Below are 15,312 nucleotides of genomic sequence, written 5' to 3'. Positions count from 1 at the left end.
AGCCAAAGTGTCCTTATAGAATTAAGAGCCAGCCCTAACTAGTGATCTGCGACTGTGGGAAGTTTCTTTTAGTTTTACTGGTAATACACTGGGGTTGAATAGATGGTACTGGTGCTTTAAAATACAGACCCTCTGGCTAATCTAGCCTAGGTTACATATTTCTTATAGGTCCAAAGTTCGATCAGCTGGAAAGCTGATCCAGACTGTGGGTGAGCAGTGGGGTGTGGGAGAGGGGGGTGGGGCGGGGTTCGTGGTATCCCCCCTTCCTCGATAACATTTTGGACAATGATTAATCAGACCTAAATTATTAAAATGACATTTCGAATCAACATGACATGAATCAAAATGACATAATTTGCAACTTGAAATAAGAACTCATAAATGCATGGCGTGTACATACAATCATATGTTATTGTTTTTTTTTTTTGCATCACTCAAACAGTGTTCTTACATAGACGTTTTATTTGGCAGATTGTCCAATAACTGTCACTTGGGATGATCTGATTTCTATGGCGTGTAGCCAGAACTAAAGAGCGACTCCTGAACATAGCTGAAAGAAGCCAGTATCTGAGTAATTGCATTTAGAATGATTACAAGCATCATAAAGACAAGGCGATGATAAAAAAAAAAATAAGATATTGAAATCTGAAGCTACATAATCGTTAACTAACCATTCTGACCATTAACAAAAAACACACAGCATTTGTTAACATGTCAGTAAGGCAGTTGTTGACGGTTCATAACTCATGTAGTGTGACGTACTATTGTGCAACGCTGGGCCTCAAAATGCACAGTACTGTATACAAAGACAGAACAGCAGGACTGAATTAAACAGGAGGGAGCTTAGCCAAGCGCTGCCAAGACAGCAGAGCCAGCAAGAGGTATTGAAACCCTTTGGATTTAGAAACAGAATGTATCGCCTCAAAACAACATTAGCTTGTTAATCATTAATGCTGTGAAGTTATTTTATCTTTGCGTGCAGTTCATCAACTACAGTACTTTCCAGCCATAAAGCGATTGCTTAGTAATTGCCTTTTTTTAAAAGGAAAAAAAATAAATAAAAACATTTCCAAATCTATAAACTAACTAACTGCGCAGCCACAACATTTAAAAAACCATCAACCCACAAAATAGACAAGAAGGTTTTTTGGGGGCACTAAACCTTTTAAATAGCTAGGTTATATCTTTTTGCCTGACAGCATAAACATGGTTTAAAAACAGCCACTCTTAGCTCATGAATTAAGCAAGACGAATAAACAGTTACAAATTCAGAGGGTACAAAGCATTCCTTTAACTTCAACACACAGAACTGTTCTACAGTAATTAACTTATGATGAGTAAAAAATAATCAATCTATTGTCTTTCAAACAAGTAATTTTAGGAATCATGGAAGTGCCTAGTATCAGCCTTTAATGAAAGTCAAGCAAATCTACGGCCATGCTATTGTGATAAAAACTGACTTGCAACAGGGAGCTGCAGCTTTGATATATTGCATCAGGGATGTCATTTGCATTCAACCAATTGTCTATTTACAGAAATGGATAAGTATGCAGCAAATACAAATGGCAGGTGTTTCCAATATTACGTCCAGGTGGGTTTGACTGACAAAGGCCACATATCGTATTATTATGGTGTCAGTCAAATTGATAACAGTACTGATGTTCTAAACCAGAATAGGCACGTGTTTATGGGTTGTAACATGCATTCCAAAATACACCACGTAGCTATTGTGAGGTTAGCAAATACAGCCTCCCATTAGAACAATGAAATGCAATCACAATTTGTGACACAGACTGCTCTCATCCCAATGCGTCTGAGGGGAATTGGCTGCTGGCCGCGTTTCTGCTGTTGCCATGACAACCGATGATCTCTCAAACTACAAATCATGTTTTCATTTCCGGAATGCACGGGGCAGTTTGGTTTCCAAATCACATTACCCATGGTGTTGGCAGATCTCCCGGGGGTACTGTCAGTAGTTTTACATGTTAAGCTCAGTCACAACTGACTGACCAATTTGAAGCATCCGACTCTGCAGGCAGATTGACAGGGATAGGAGACTGCTCTCCATTTTAAACCACGTGTTCCTCCAGACCTACTGTAATAGAATACTAATACATCCTTCGGGAGAGGGCTGCTACCAGTGTGTTTTGTGATTGCATGGTTCAGATCAATTCAGACAATATCAGAGTTCGGATCAGTGAGAGTCTGTTACGAATCTACCCATGGATAACATTTTCTTTATTGTGGTTTTTAAAAAGTAACATAATAATAATAATAATAATAATAATAATAATAATAATAATAATTATGCCTTTGTGGCTATAATGATAAAACCTGCCAATCCCGCCATAATTACATTGCAATCCTTGTGTTTGATACTTTATCTCATACAAATATTAATAAAGTCGGTAACGCAACTTCACTTTCAGAAAGAGAAGAAAGAAAATCTGTGTTGTGTAGGCGTTATCCACCACGAAGCATGCATGAATTCAACAAACCACATAAAGGTAGTATTGTATAACATACGTCCTTGAGAAACACTTTCTATTTATACCCAAGCTATAATCAATATGCAGCAAGAAGCACAGCAATGAGTTTCAGCTTACTCTTCTCAAGTAAGAAAACGAAGTACTGCATCAACAGATCATTTTTCTTCTGTCAACATTTAGATCATATATATTATATATATATACACACACATATACTACAGAGTGGAAAGTGACAATGGTTTAGCATCTTTCCTGCCTGAACAATGCCATCAGCAGTGACGTCTATGCAAATAAATGTAATCCTTTATTACAGCTGAATTTAAAACACACACACAAAAGGCTTAAGAAAAATCACAGAATTCAGGAATTGCGTATTGTAGAATGAAGTCGGAAATTAGGGAGCATTTTCTTCATCACTCCACATTTTTTTGAAGATTAATCTCCGCTACACTTTCTATTTCTGTGAATATGTACTCAATCGTTTTTTTTTTTTAGACTTCTGTTCCAGTATAGAACATGCGTTTTCTGTGGTTGAAACTCGCTCCAATAGTCTAGTGGCAACCAGATCACACTGTACCAGTTGTAGCTTATTTCTAGATACGTACCCTTTATAAAAGTTCACCACAGTACTTCTGCGTGGTATTTTTGCAGTTTTCCCATGGTTATACTATGCATTTACTATAGTTTACCCTTGTTTGTCATGTTAATTGATATGTTTTACCATACCTCGCTGGTCTTTACAACGCTTACCTACAGTATGCTTTACCATGTTTTATTGCTTTTCCTATGCTTTAACTGTGGTGAAGTTTTCTAAGGGACAAACTGGCTCATAGTGGCAACAAATGGATTTTTGGCCTTGAGTCCCAGGAAAAGGCTGGTCTGGAGCCCTGCAGAAGATCAGACATCAGCCTGTCACTGTGGGATTGAGACTTCCCAGTGTGAATCGGAGCCTGGTGGCTGGAGTGTGTAAATAAGGAGGCGGAACATTCTGATTTTCTGCCTGTGTCTGTTCTGCCTCCCTGCCTTCGTGTGTGTCTCAATTCAAGGACTGACTCAGCGGGTTTGACTGTGTTCCATAGGGCGCACGAAGCAACCACACAAACAAACGCTGCTTTGGGTTAACAAGCACAGCTCTACCTAGTAATGTGTAGTCATGTTGCAGTGTATTGTGGTTTAGTTTTACTAGACTGCGCTTTACCCTAGTTCTCTCTGCGCTTTGATTTACAACAATTTGCACTGATATTAGTAAACTTTTACAAAAGGTTTTTAAATTAGAAAATAAATTTACTGAACAAATAATGCATTACCTTGAAAAGCAAGATGAAATATCAGTGTTATCCATACGAATGTAAGAAATACCATTTAAAACAAATGTGGTGTTACTTACATGCACTGGAAGCAGACTGTTACAGGGTGACTTCTTAATGGTTACTGTACTAATACACCTATTTGTCGAGCCCAGCGAAAAGCAAACCGTGAAACCTCACAACCCATCTGAATCTGGTTTGGAGCTGAGCAGGGCCAGGGACGGTGGTTAATGATTTTTGTCATTGCGTCGTGTCAACGCCATGAAAAACAACCATAACCTATGGATCCGCCATTCTTAACTCAAACACAGCGCCTCTTAATCCCACATCATCTACATGCGACTCGGGCTCTGCAGTGGAAACACAACCAGGCTCAGCGTGGCCCCGGCCCGGATTGGTTGTACAGTGGAAAAGAGGTAGGCCTATATGAGAGATTGTTTGACACTGTATTCAGGGCACATGCGGTGCCTTTAAAGCCACCAGGAAGTGAGGACTGAAACAAAAATTGATGTAAAGTGATTCTAAACAACAACAAGAATAGAAATGAGTTAAGATATATTTTAGAACAGTACCAAGTAGCGCTTGGTTGAGGAGCTATCGTCTGGCCTTTGTATGAGGCATAACAGACTCTGTTTTGAAGAGTATTATATCATTGGAGTGAATGTAAGCATAGAAAGTGATACGATTATAGCTATAATTTCCTGATACATTGTTAAAGAGTAAGTAACAAGGTTCCGAAAAATACACACGTGACCCGTCCCCACATGCTGCTACAACTGTTTAAATAACAGACCTGTCATTTTTCTTTTCATTGTTAACATCCTGACAACTTTTTACACTTATAACTTTAAAGTCTGTTTCAAAGCGCTTTTCAAAATGTCCGCTCTCGTGCACTCGTAGTGTCAGGATTATTGCCCACATTGTCAAACAGGTAACACAGCAAAAAAACGATCCATGATGTGGTACGGAACAGAAAAGCCAGAGCACTTAATTTTTTAATTTTTTTTTTTAAATCGCTCTTCCTGCAGTGAATTAGAGGACAGATCTCAAACATCAGTGCACTAGAGCGGACATTTTGAAAAGAGCTTTGAAACAGACTTTAAAGTTATAAGTGTCCAAATTTGTGAGGAGGTTAACAATTAAAAAACAAATAATTACAGGTACGTTATTTAAACAGTTGTAGCAATACGTGGGGACATATAATGCTATATTTTTCGGAACCCCGCTACTTACTCTTTAAGACCTACATTGTACCTCCTTTAAGACTAAAAGGTCAAATTCCCAATGCTTTAACTCAGGGGTCATTTAAAGAATGTTGAATAAAGCATATAAACAGGTTTGTGAATATAAAACTGTATTTAAATCGAAACATTCTTTAAATAACTTATAACTTATAGTGGCCGAAGCATCAGAAGGGGCCGCTGTTTGGAATAGTCTACTTTCCAACGGAACAGAAGAACAATAAGAACCCTCGAACTGCTGTACAGGATTTAAAACAGCTCCTGTATTGTGGTATTGTATAGCTCTCAGGATGAAGGAGGTCAAGGGCTACTGCACTTGTATTAGCTTTAAACAATTCAGCTTCTGAGCCCGCACATTTAAACAGAGGGCTATACAAGTACCAGCCCATTAAATACTGATTGCAAATACAGAGCCCTGTCTTATCAGTACTGTTGACAAACATTTTCTCTCAGTCTATTACCGGAGACAGGGAAGATGAAGATGTCATCTCTTGGAATTTCTCCTGCCTGTTATTTATCCAAACGCTGACAGCTTGCGACAACTGGCTCGAAATCCAACCCCAGCTTGCAAACGCAGACACGTTTGTTGAATTACTCAGATATCTGTTTTGTGTTTTGAACATTGTTTCATTGCTGAGATTAATTACACAGCTACAGTTAGCAGATCCTCTGTAGAATGCCCCCTTTTAAAAAAAATAAATAAAACTCTCACTGAAATGGGCAAATGAGTTGCATCCTAGTTTCAGAGGTTTTAACACAGAAAGGGTCAGTAGTTTACAGCATATTAGAAAGGGAATTTAAAAGGCTTGATAAGTTTGGGGCAACAGATGGTGACCCTAATTCTGAATAAAGGGGTGAAGGTGACTTTAAATTGCTGTCATTCGGAGGTAATCAGCACTCTAAAAAAAAAGCCTTTTTACTGAGGTTTTAGTGTATTTGAGAAAGGTTGTAACACAAAAATGACACGTTGACAACTTTGTTATCCTCAGTGATAACTGTGTAGGAAGGTATTGTTTATAACGTCTCCTATTCCTGCCAGTTACCAGTTGTTAAAAGAACATGGCTTATTCATCATAGAGGCCAATCAGGGTTCAAAGTCCCTCCAGCTAAAACTACATTTGGGAAAGGTTGTTTTAAAAAGTAATCCATTAAGTTATTTAAGTTACATTAAGAAAATTGCAGCAAGTTACTTATTGCTTTGAAAAAAAATAACTAGTTACAGTTACAAATAATGTAGTTAGTTTTCGTGGAGGGGAGAGGGGCGATTTACTGTACTTCTTATTTCCAGATTTCAGAAGCCGTGCTGGTCCACATAGGAGATGTAAAGCACACTTTTATTAGGTAAAGCGTACCGTTTAATAGGATGAGTTGAGTAAGTCTATAAAACACGCCAGCTTGTCAAGACCACAGAGGACCCTTCATCCGTTCAGTGTGGAGTTTTCTTTACCTTCGGTTTGCTCTTCAGTTGCCTTCTACACACGTTCAGCTGAGGTATAAAAATGTTGTTGTATTTGCAGATTGCAAATAACGACATGAAATAGAGGGTGATTTAAAAACACAATACCTCCAAGCAAAGGACCTGTTTTTGTGCAATGTTATTTTTCTTTGAAATAACTCACAGACCACCATGCCTGCGGTGGCTCCTGTGCCTCGTGAATGCTCTCTGAGCCGGCTGTCTTTTTAAAAACGCTTCCAAACAACCAGGCAGGATTTATCAGCGCCTGTGTTGAGCTGGCTTTTGTGTTTTTCCTGTAGCTGCAAATAACAAAGATTCATTGGCAGTGGGAGTTTTTTTGTTTTGTTTTGTTTGTGCCCGATGTTTCTCCACGTCAATTGTCAGCGTTTTGCTGACCTTTCAAACAAGCAGACAGACTTTACCCTGAATCAAGTGAAAACAAGATGCAATTTAGGCTCAAGGAGACAGTTTCTGAACTTCTGTCCAAGCAGCAAATCATTTATTACCATCTCCATCAACGCACAAAATTAACCCTTTCTTGGATTACAGCCGGCATGCCCTACATTTAATAAGGCAGCCCAATCCCAGATTATATATGATCAGTAAAAGTGTACTGTGTCTTGGACAGCGTGCTTAACAATACAACTGGAAAAATGTATCAACAAAGGTTTTTAATAAATAAAGGCCATTGAACACAGGTTTAGCGTGCCTTTGTTCTTTTGCTGCAGACACCTAATAATACCGTCATAATCAGCATCCAATTTCTTAATTGATTATCGGACAGGTAATAATCCACAAAAATCAATGCAGCAAATACAATAAGAAGAGCTTCAGTCACTCGCAAAGAAAGCCTCTGATAATGGGTAGCGACGTGAGACTCCAAGTAGGGCACCCGGGCAACTAATCAATCAATAATTGTTTAATTAAGGCTTTCAAAATAAAAGCCATGGCGATCAATAATATATATTCAATAAAGCCAAATAATTACAAGAGATTGTAACACATGTAAAATATTATTACAAAAAGACTTGAAGTATCTTCACTGGGTGCTTTTGAACTTCTGAAGGGATAATTAACACTGCATTAGTATCTGGCAGGCCAAAGCAATTACACGGGAACTGCAGGGGACTAAACTGCAATGTTCAGTTTTCAACTGAGATGCTTAGCTGAAAGGGAAAGCGTTTACAATTCCATGCTCACGTTTTGCAACGGCGCGAGTATGGAAAAAACTAAGAAAGCAGCAAACATACAAGGAATTCTATTGGGAGTGTAAAATTGATTTGTGGGGCACTGCAGTTTAAACATATCTGTTTATAAATGAGGTTTTTATTCTATAAGTAGAATATCTCTCTTGAAAATGATCTTCTCTTTGCAAGTACACAAGCCTCCCATGTTATCCATTGACAGAGTGCTGTTGCCTCACATGATACGCTTACTCATTTGAATCAGGCCCACCTGATTATTCACAGACCCAGACACTGCGCTCGCAATCCCTAATGTGTCTTATCCCAGCGTAAATATAAAATATTGCAAGTGTCATACTGAGTTCTTAGAGGGGTTAAAGAGTACGTTTTAAGTTTTGTTTCTGCCCTGTTATGCGTTAGCTGAGTTTGGTCTTTTTTGTTCAAGAGAATCACATCTGATTACCAGGGCGGGGTGGGGCACAGGGCAGAGGTGTTTATTTGAACCTGTCCTGCACCCTGCCAGACTGAAGTCACAGCCTAAACCCTTTCAAAAATTCACAAACCAAAAACGAAAGCTCCAGCACTCTTGCCAGCCAGACTAACAAAATAACATTTCTGTCAAAGTGCCTGACTCAGAGCTTAAAAACCACTTCTTAATCCAGTAAAAAAAAAAAAAAATGGAATTAGCTAGTGGAAAAATGTAGGGTTTATTGTACAATACACATTGGTTTCCATGGATCCGACCTTTTCAAATTAAGACAAAATCCTACATTGGAACAGTCAGCCTCGCTCACTCCCCCACCCTAACAGAAAAGCCTTATCTGAGGAAAACAAGGCAGGCCAACGCCCACAGCCAGCAGCTGCCTTCGCCTTGGCAACGCATGTCTCATTGGTCCCCTGCTTCCTTTTGCAAATACATCACCTTGGCAGGCTGACTTCTCCCCAAGGAGCTCAGAAGCAGAGAGCCATGTTGGAAGGCTGCACTTTCAGATAAGGACAAGCACGAGCCGTGTTAATAACTCTGCTGTTCACTGTTATTCGCTGCAGGATCTCTGAGTAATCAAGATATGTACTGAGAACACACGCTGTTTCAGTGATCAGCTGCAGTGTACATGAAAAGCATCTTGCAGTGTCGTGTCTCATTGCTGTCACCTTTTCTTAAAGTGCTTGTAACTAGCAAAATAATTCCATATCTCTCCCCTGTCATGTCATTCTCGGAGAAGGTTTCAAGTGAATTTAAAAGAAACATGTTTGTTACCATGTGTTTCCATTTTGAGACCTGTTATCTGGTACTACACTAGGTTAAAGAAATATCTGTTTGTAAGGCATGTTTTCGGGTAGTGTTGCACATCCTTGGTCATTTCGCCAGGACAGTGAAATTACCGCCATCCTCTCAACGCCTTCCTTCCCGTCATTAACCATCCAGCTGCTTCCTACTGACGAGATTCCAGACAGTAACATGGTTTGACCCCAGAAAACAATGATGAGGTCAAATGACTTACAGGAGTTGAGATTTGTGCAACCAGGCTTTTACTTGCATGACAAACTTTGGGCTTATAGACTTGGAGGTGACTGTCCTTAAAAAGACAATCACAAATCAAGTACACAAAAGCTGTGGATTGGGCCTTTATCAGTTAACCTCATTGTAGGTGATTGGTTGGCAGGTGCTTCCTTCTCCAAGACTGCACAAATCACTGATATTTCTTGCATTATGATGCCACTATGAGCTGTTCAGGAGCACACGCTTTGCTGCTGATCGCCACCCCTAACTGGTAGAATCATTGAGGAATTGTCACATTTCCAATTGTGTCCTTCACTCATATACAGAACACTTTTCTGTTTTGCTACTGATTCAGGTCCAAAGAAGGCAGGTGCACTGTTAGTTGATTGGAATGCATAAGTAAGGTTAGGGTTAAGGCCAGGGTCAAGGTTTTTGATTAGTGTTAGGTCTTTAAAATCAGAGCATGTAGGTGCCTGGGCAGGGTTACTAATTTTCAGCAAGCACAACTGCTATAAACATTACAAGGGATTATGCATTATAAACTTTGACCTTTAACCTGATCATTTTTAACAGGCTGAAAAAAACAATTACTACTTGACAGCATTAGAATCAGATTGTACTGTTTATATCTGCAGATTTATTGTATTTATTAAGGCATCAAACTAAGGGCGTCTCTTACTGTAACAGAGATGTCTTCTTGTGCTGTTTGGGTGAGTGGACTGCAAAGCAAAACCTATTATGAAATAATGTCTCTTATAATAAGAGCACCCGACACAGAAAGTATTGACTTATTATTAATCAAGAACTGCGGCATACTTTTTTTGCAATTTTGCTGTCAGAACATAATGACATCTGTACACAGGATAAGATAACCTGACAAAACCCTAACAGTGATTGGTTAATATCTCATATGTCAATGTTTTTATATATGCTAAACCACGTACTGTAAACACGAAATCAATACAGTATAGGTTTCTTGCCAATTTTTGGGGGGATCTTTTCAGACTCAACGCTAGTACAAATACTGACAAAGGTAACAGATCTTTTCTAGAATATATTTATAACGTTGCACTATTCTTCTGTTTTGAAAAACCAACCCAAAAAAATCTCCTTCCCTACAGCAGCATCACACAAGCCACTGCTTTCAGAATGATCACAGGCACATTGGAGACGACATTATCCCATTATACCGCTGCCTCTGGGCTTTAAAAATCCTTTTTTTTTTTTAAAAGCATGCACATTAGTTCTTCCCATTTGGGACTTTATTGAATCTTAAACAGGCATTTAAAGCAGTAGGTCTCAAAAACCACTTTCACATAGGCACATGCAACATAACCCATGACCCTTTCTTTGTGTTGGAGATGTTTTGTTTCTTTCTAAGCATTGTATACTTTAATTTAAGGATATTTTAAAGACAATGCCATAGATTATGCTGCGTATTTAGTGACTCCATGTGTTGTAGTTAAATGCAATGGTCTAGTTTTATAGGTGGTTTGAAAATATGCCCCGTACTATTGTAGAAATGCTGGCTAGTCTTTAAATAGTAAAGCCCTATGAATAGGTGGCCACACCGGAAGTGAGGTACTGCAGAGGTTAGAGGGCAGAATCTGTGTTGCTCTTTCTGCAGTATCTGACCTGACTTCTATCTTTTCACAACCTGCAGCACATATTGAAGTGACACGGAAGCAAGAACAGTTTGCTCTGTTCAGATATTCAAGGAGCTTATTAGGCCCATGTTGAATATACAACTGTGGCCAAAAAAATTTACCCTATAGAATTAACTCATTTTTACTCCATAAAGTCGAATGAAACCTGCTGAATAATGGTACGTTGACATATTGAATTACATACCGCTTTGTAGTTTTCCATATACTTAACAGAAAAACAGACAAATTGAAAAATGTGACATTTCGAACTGCACTACCATTATGGCTTCCGGTAGACTTTTGCGATATCATTTTGTAGTTTCTTTCATTATATGATGTTAAATAAAAGATCTAAATTATGTTCATATAGTTACTTTTTTATTATGTCTCAATACTAAATTTCTAGGTGATGCAAAACTTTTGGCCAGAGCTGTATACTGTATATATATATAAAATATTTTCAATGTAAAAAGAAACCCAGTATTTTTTTAATTGATACTCCTTTTAAATATGTCATTTATAACCTCCCACTGCTGAACTTTTATTCTGAATATTTCACTCTGAGTATTACAGTACAAAGCATGGTAGAGGGAGCTTGGGTCCCTATAGTTAAATAATCAAATGGTTAATACAAACATTATTTATACTTTTTTTCATATATTATAACACTGTAAACCAAGATGCATGCTCATTACCTACAACCCACGTTCTTTATCACATCACCTACTCTGCTGCATAACATGTGTGTGCTTTCATTTGGTGTCAGTCTGGTTTTAATTAAAAAGGTCCTTCAAATCAGCTAGTAATCTTCCAGACAAGCACTTAACTGAAAAGAAGACTTACTTTGCTGGCCAGTTGTACTTGTGATTTGCTTAAATCTTTTTATTTGTTTAACTACCTATGGTCCCTTTATGTGTCCTATTTACACATACTACACAGTAAAAGTATTTAATGCAGTCTTCAAACACAGTTAAGCCAGTTCATTAATTTAGAACTAAAACAGTTTGAATAGAAGTTTAACCCACTGAGTACCAAATACATTTTTCATTGAAAAAAAAATCAGAACACAAGCTGTATTTATGTAATTTCATACATTACATTTCGACAAAATTAGAGTAAGTTATCATAACAATCTAGTTAAAGAGAAGATTTAAATAACAAGTAGATGCCAGTTAAAAAAGGCTCCACAAAATTACAAAGTAGCCTGTAATCAAATGAGGAGAATGGCACTTAATGTGTTAACCCAAGCCAGGTGTTACTATGAACTATGCCTGATAACAGAAAGAAAGAAAGAAAGAAAGAAAGAAAGAAAGAAAGAAAGAAAGAAGTTTTTGTAAACGAGGTAGCACTTAATTAAATTAGTCTGAGACAAGCAATTTGGTATATTTCAATCTGACTCTGTGCCAACATTGTACGCTGTCTTTCAAGTCCGGAAATAAGTATAGGGAAGGGTGAACTTGTTTCACTGTCACAGCAGGTTGCATTGACAGAGCACACAGAAGGCTAAAAAAAAAAAACTATTGTTATAGTATTCAACTCTGACAATACAAAAATATAGCCATGCAGATTTTGAACAGACTTCTTGCATAGGATACATAGAAAATATGAGCAATGTTGTTATTCCATGTGCCAGAATGGATGTTTACAGCAATCCCAAGGAGTGGAATAACCACTGCACTCCATGAACTGTCATGGAATATTCTGTTTATATAACAAGCACAATGCAGAAAGAAAGTCAAATTAACAGCCAAATTCAGAGAATTACTTTCCTGCTTAGCGATGCGTTGTAACTTGAAACAGTCTCTCTTGTATGAAGTGTAACATCTCCATGCTATTTTACTTATTTCATGAACACTAAAAAAATGAAAGACAGCTCTTCAAAAATGTAATTTTTTTTACCTCGTCAATTTTATCTTGTTTTTTGCATTTACAGTTATTTAATAAAAGGTCAGTTCACAAATCTGTCCATTTATGAGGGATTTCTTTCCCCCACATCATCCAGAAATGTATTTAAACCACTGAACTGGAATAAGTGAATCTGTGAAGATCCTCAGTGCAGCCTGTACCACAGGCTCCTTTTAAAAGCTCTAGACTGAGCGAATCTCTTGGCTTTGGCAGAACTGCATTAGCAATTTAAAAAAAAAAAAAACTTTTACTGGAATAGTAGTGGCTGCTTCCATGGAGCTACACAACGCCTTGTGCTGAAAGGCCTTACCTTTTGAGGTAACAACTCAGGAGAGCTAAAGATTGGCCCAGGAGCATCACAGACGATATCGGCAAGCTACCAGCCCCTGAGGACAAAGGCCAGTCCTGCAGGTGAGCTCGCTGGGTGGTTGACCAGTAGGCACAGGAGCAGCAGAGCCAATTCGGCGCTCCCTGTGGAATCCCTAGCAGGGACTGGCACAACACCAGGACTCGAACCTGCGCTGCTCTGACTGTATGACTCTGCACACCATTATAGGTGAGCCGCTCGTGGATCCTTAAGAAACAGCTTCTTATACTGTACATAAATAAAGTCTACAAGCACACAATGATGTGTGCATTATATAGAAACCAAGTACAGCTTTATGGATTTTGATGATCTAACAAAGGTCAAAAGCTAATGCATTCAATCCCACAAATGTTCCATTTTTCAGGGGAACGAGGGCTTGCTGCTAAACAGTGTGATTAGTGTAGGTGGAAGTTGAGGAACACTCAGCAGTACTGAGGGCCTCTTCCTGATGCTAAATAGCTATGCAAGTACAAGGATGAGTTACTCACACTGCTCCAAAACCTGCCAGTTCAGTTTTAATATGGGCCTGGAAAGTTTATAATCATGTTAGCCTTTAAATGCAACATAAAGACCAGTGGCAGTCTTCTTTTCAGTAGTCTACTCTTTTAAAGTTGCAGTTTGACTTCAGGACCCCTGTACGACATTCTGCCCTAGTTAACATTTCTGTACACTCCATCATCAGAAAGCAGGCCTTGTTGGATTTCCAGTTTGTTTAAATCCTCTAGTTTCAGCTGCAGGCTCACTAGCTGCCACACTACCTGCTTTCTCTTCACCCAGTCGCTCTGTGAACTCAATAGGTTTGCTCTATCGGCTACCTGCAGCAGCAGGAGGTTATACATGTAACCTGCAACTCAGGGAAGCAAACCAAAAGAATATGTGTTTTTCCATACATGTGAGTAACATTTTGCACGGGCTTGCAAGGTAAAAACTGATGACATTTGAGAATACGCCTGGACTTTAAGAGTCCAGTCATATCCCAAAAGACAGCAATAGGTTACAATTATAACACTGTTGGGTATCACAAGCTTGTTGTAAAATCAGCTCCCTAAACATGTAAATTGACACAGTGTTTCACACTTTCCTATTACAAAAGTAACTGTCGGATCTACATAACACTATAGTATATTATAATTTTTTTTGGAATCGTACTTTGGAAACTAAATATAATATAATACTGTTCAGTTTACCTAGATATTATTATTATTATTATTATTATTATTATTATTATTTATTTCTTAGCAGACGCCCTTATCCAGGGTGACTTACAGTCGTAAACGAATACATTTCAAGAATCACAGTGCAAGTAATAATACAATTAAGAGCAAGATAAATACAATGATGAATATTGAAGGGGCCACACCTTGGGCTTCCAGGGGACACTGCTTAAGGCTAGACATCATGTGGAGCGGTAAGGATATATACAAAATACAGGGCTAAAGATATTTAAAAACTTTTTGGTTTTAAGGGATAAGTTGGTATTGGTGAAACAGCAACAAGAAGTCAAATATATATATATATATATATATATATATATGATTTATTTAAATGTGTAAGTGTTGTGATGTGAACTGATCTTAATAAGTTTCCAGCTAATGGAAGTTGTCCAAAAATGGGAAACTTGGGAAAGGTGTGGCGAGCAGATATCAACAGTGTATTATGTGCATCGCTTAACTTTCACTGTAAAAAAAAAAAAAAAAAAACATGTTTATAAAATCCAACTGGGATTCTAATAGGTTTAAAACAAACAGCCAGAAAAAAGTCAAGTCAGTTATTTAAAATCTAACAATAAAAATCTAGATTTTAACGGTGGAAAAACCCGTGCCGTTTCAGATCTATGGTACGTGAATCCCCACAGCCTTGTTGTGTTAATGTGTTAGTTCCATTGCCTTGTCAGTCTGTCCCGGCGGTGCATCTCAAATTCCCTGTTTACATGTCCTAGCAGATAGAGGCATAGGGAGGGACCGTCCCGTTGCCAACATATTTCAGTTATGTAAAACATCAATTATGGAGGACCAAAATAAAACCGAATGAACTATCGATTTATAAAAATACTAAACAAAAAATCATTAAGTAGATACTGACAACTGCCAACAACAAAACAAACACGTTATTCCCATGAACGCACGCATACATTCACTTAAAACGTTGTAACAAATAACACAACCGCGGGGATACAGATGAAGCAGATACATACCCTTGAAATAAAATAAATAAAT

General features: G+C 38.2%; 1 protein-coding gene across 1 annotated transcript in view; it reads right to left on the bottom strand.

The window, feature by feature from the left end:
• LOC117971667 (dematin-like) overlaps positions 1-15,312 on the bottom strand; it is a 28,500-nt gene that overhangs the window by 12,672 nt on the left and 516 nt on the right. The gene's annotated exons all lie outside the window — the stretch shown is intronic.

This window comes from Acipenser ruthenus, chromosome 46, assembly GCF_902713425.1.
Source record: "Acipenser ruthenus chromosome 46, fAciRut3.2 maternal haplotype, whole genome shotgun sequence".
NCBI classification, from domain to species: domain Eukaryota; kingdom Metazoa; phylum Chordata; class Actinopteri; order Acipenseriformes; family Acipenseridae; genus Acipenser; species Acipenser ruthenus.
This window is presented reverse-complemented; position numbering and strand designations above follow the sequence as displayed.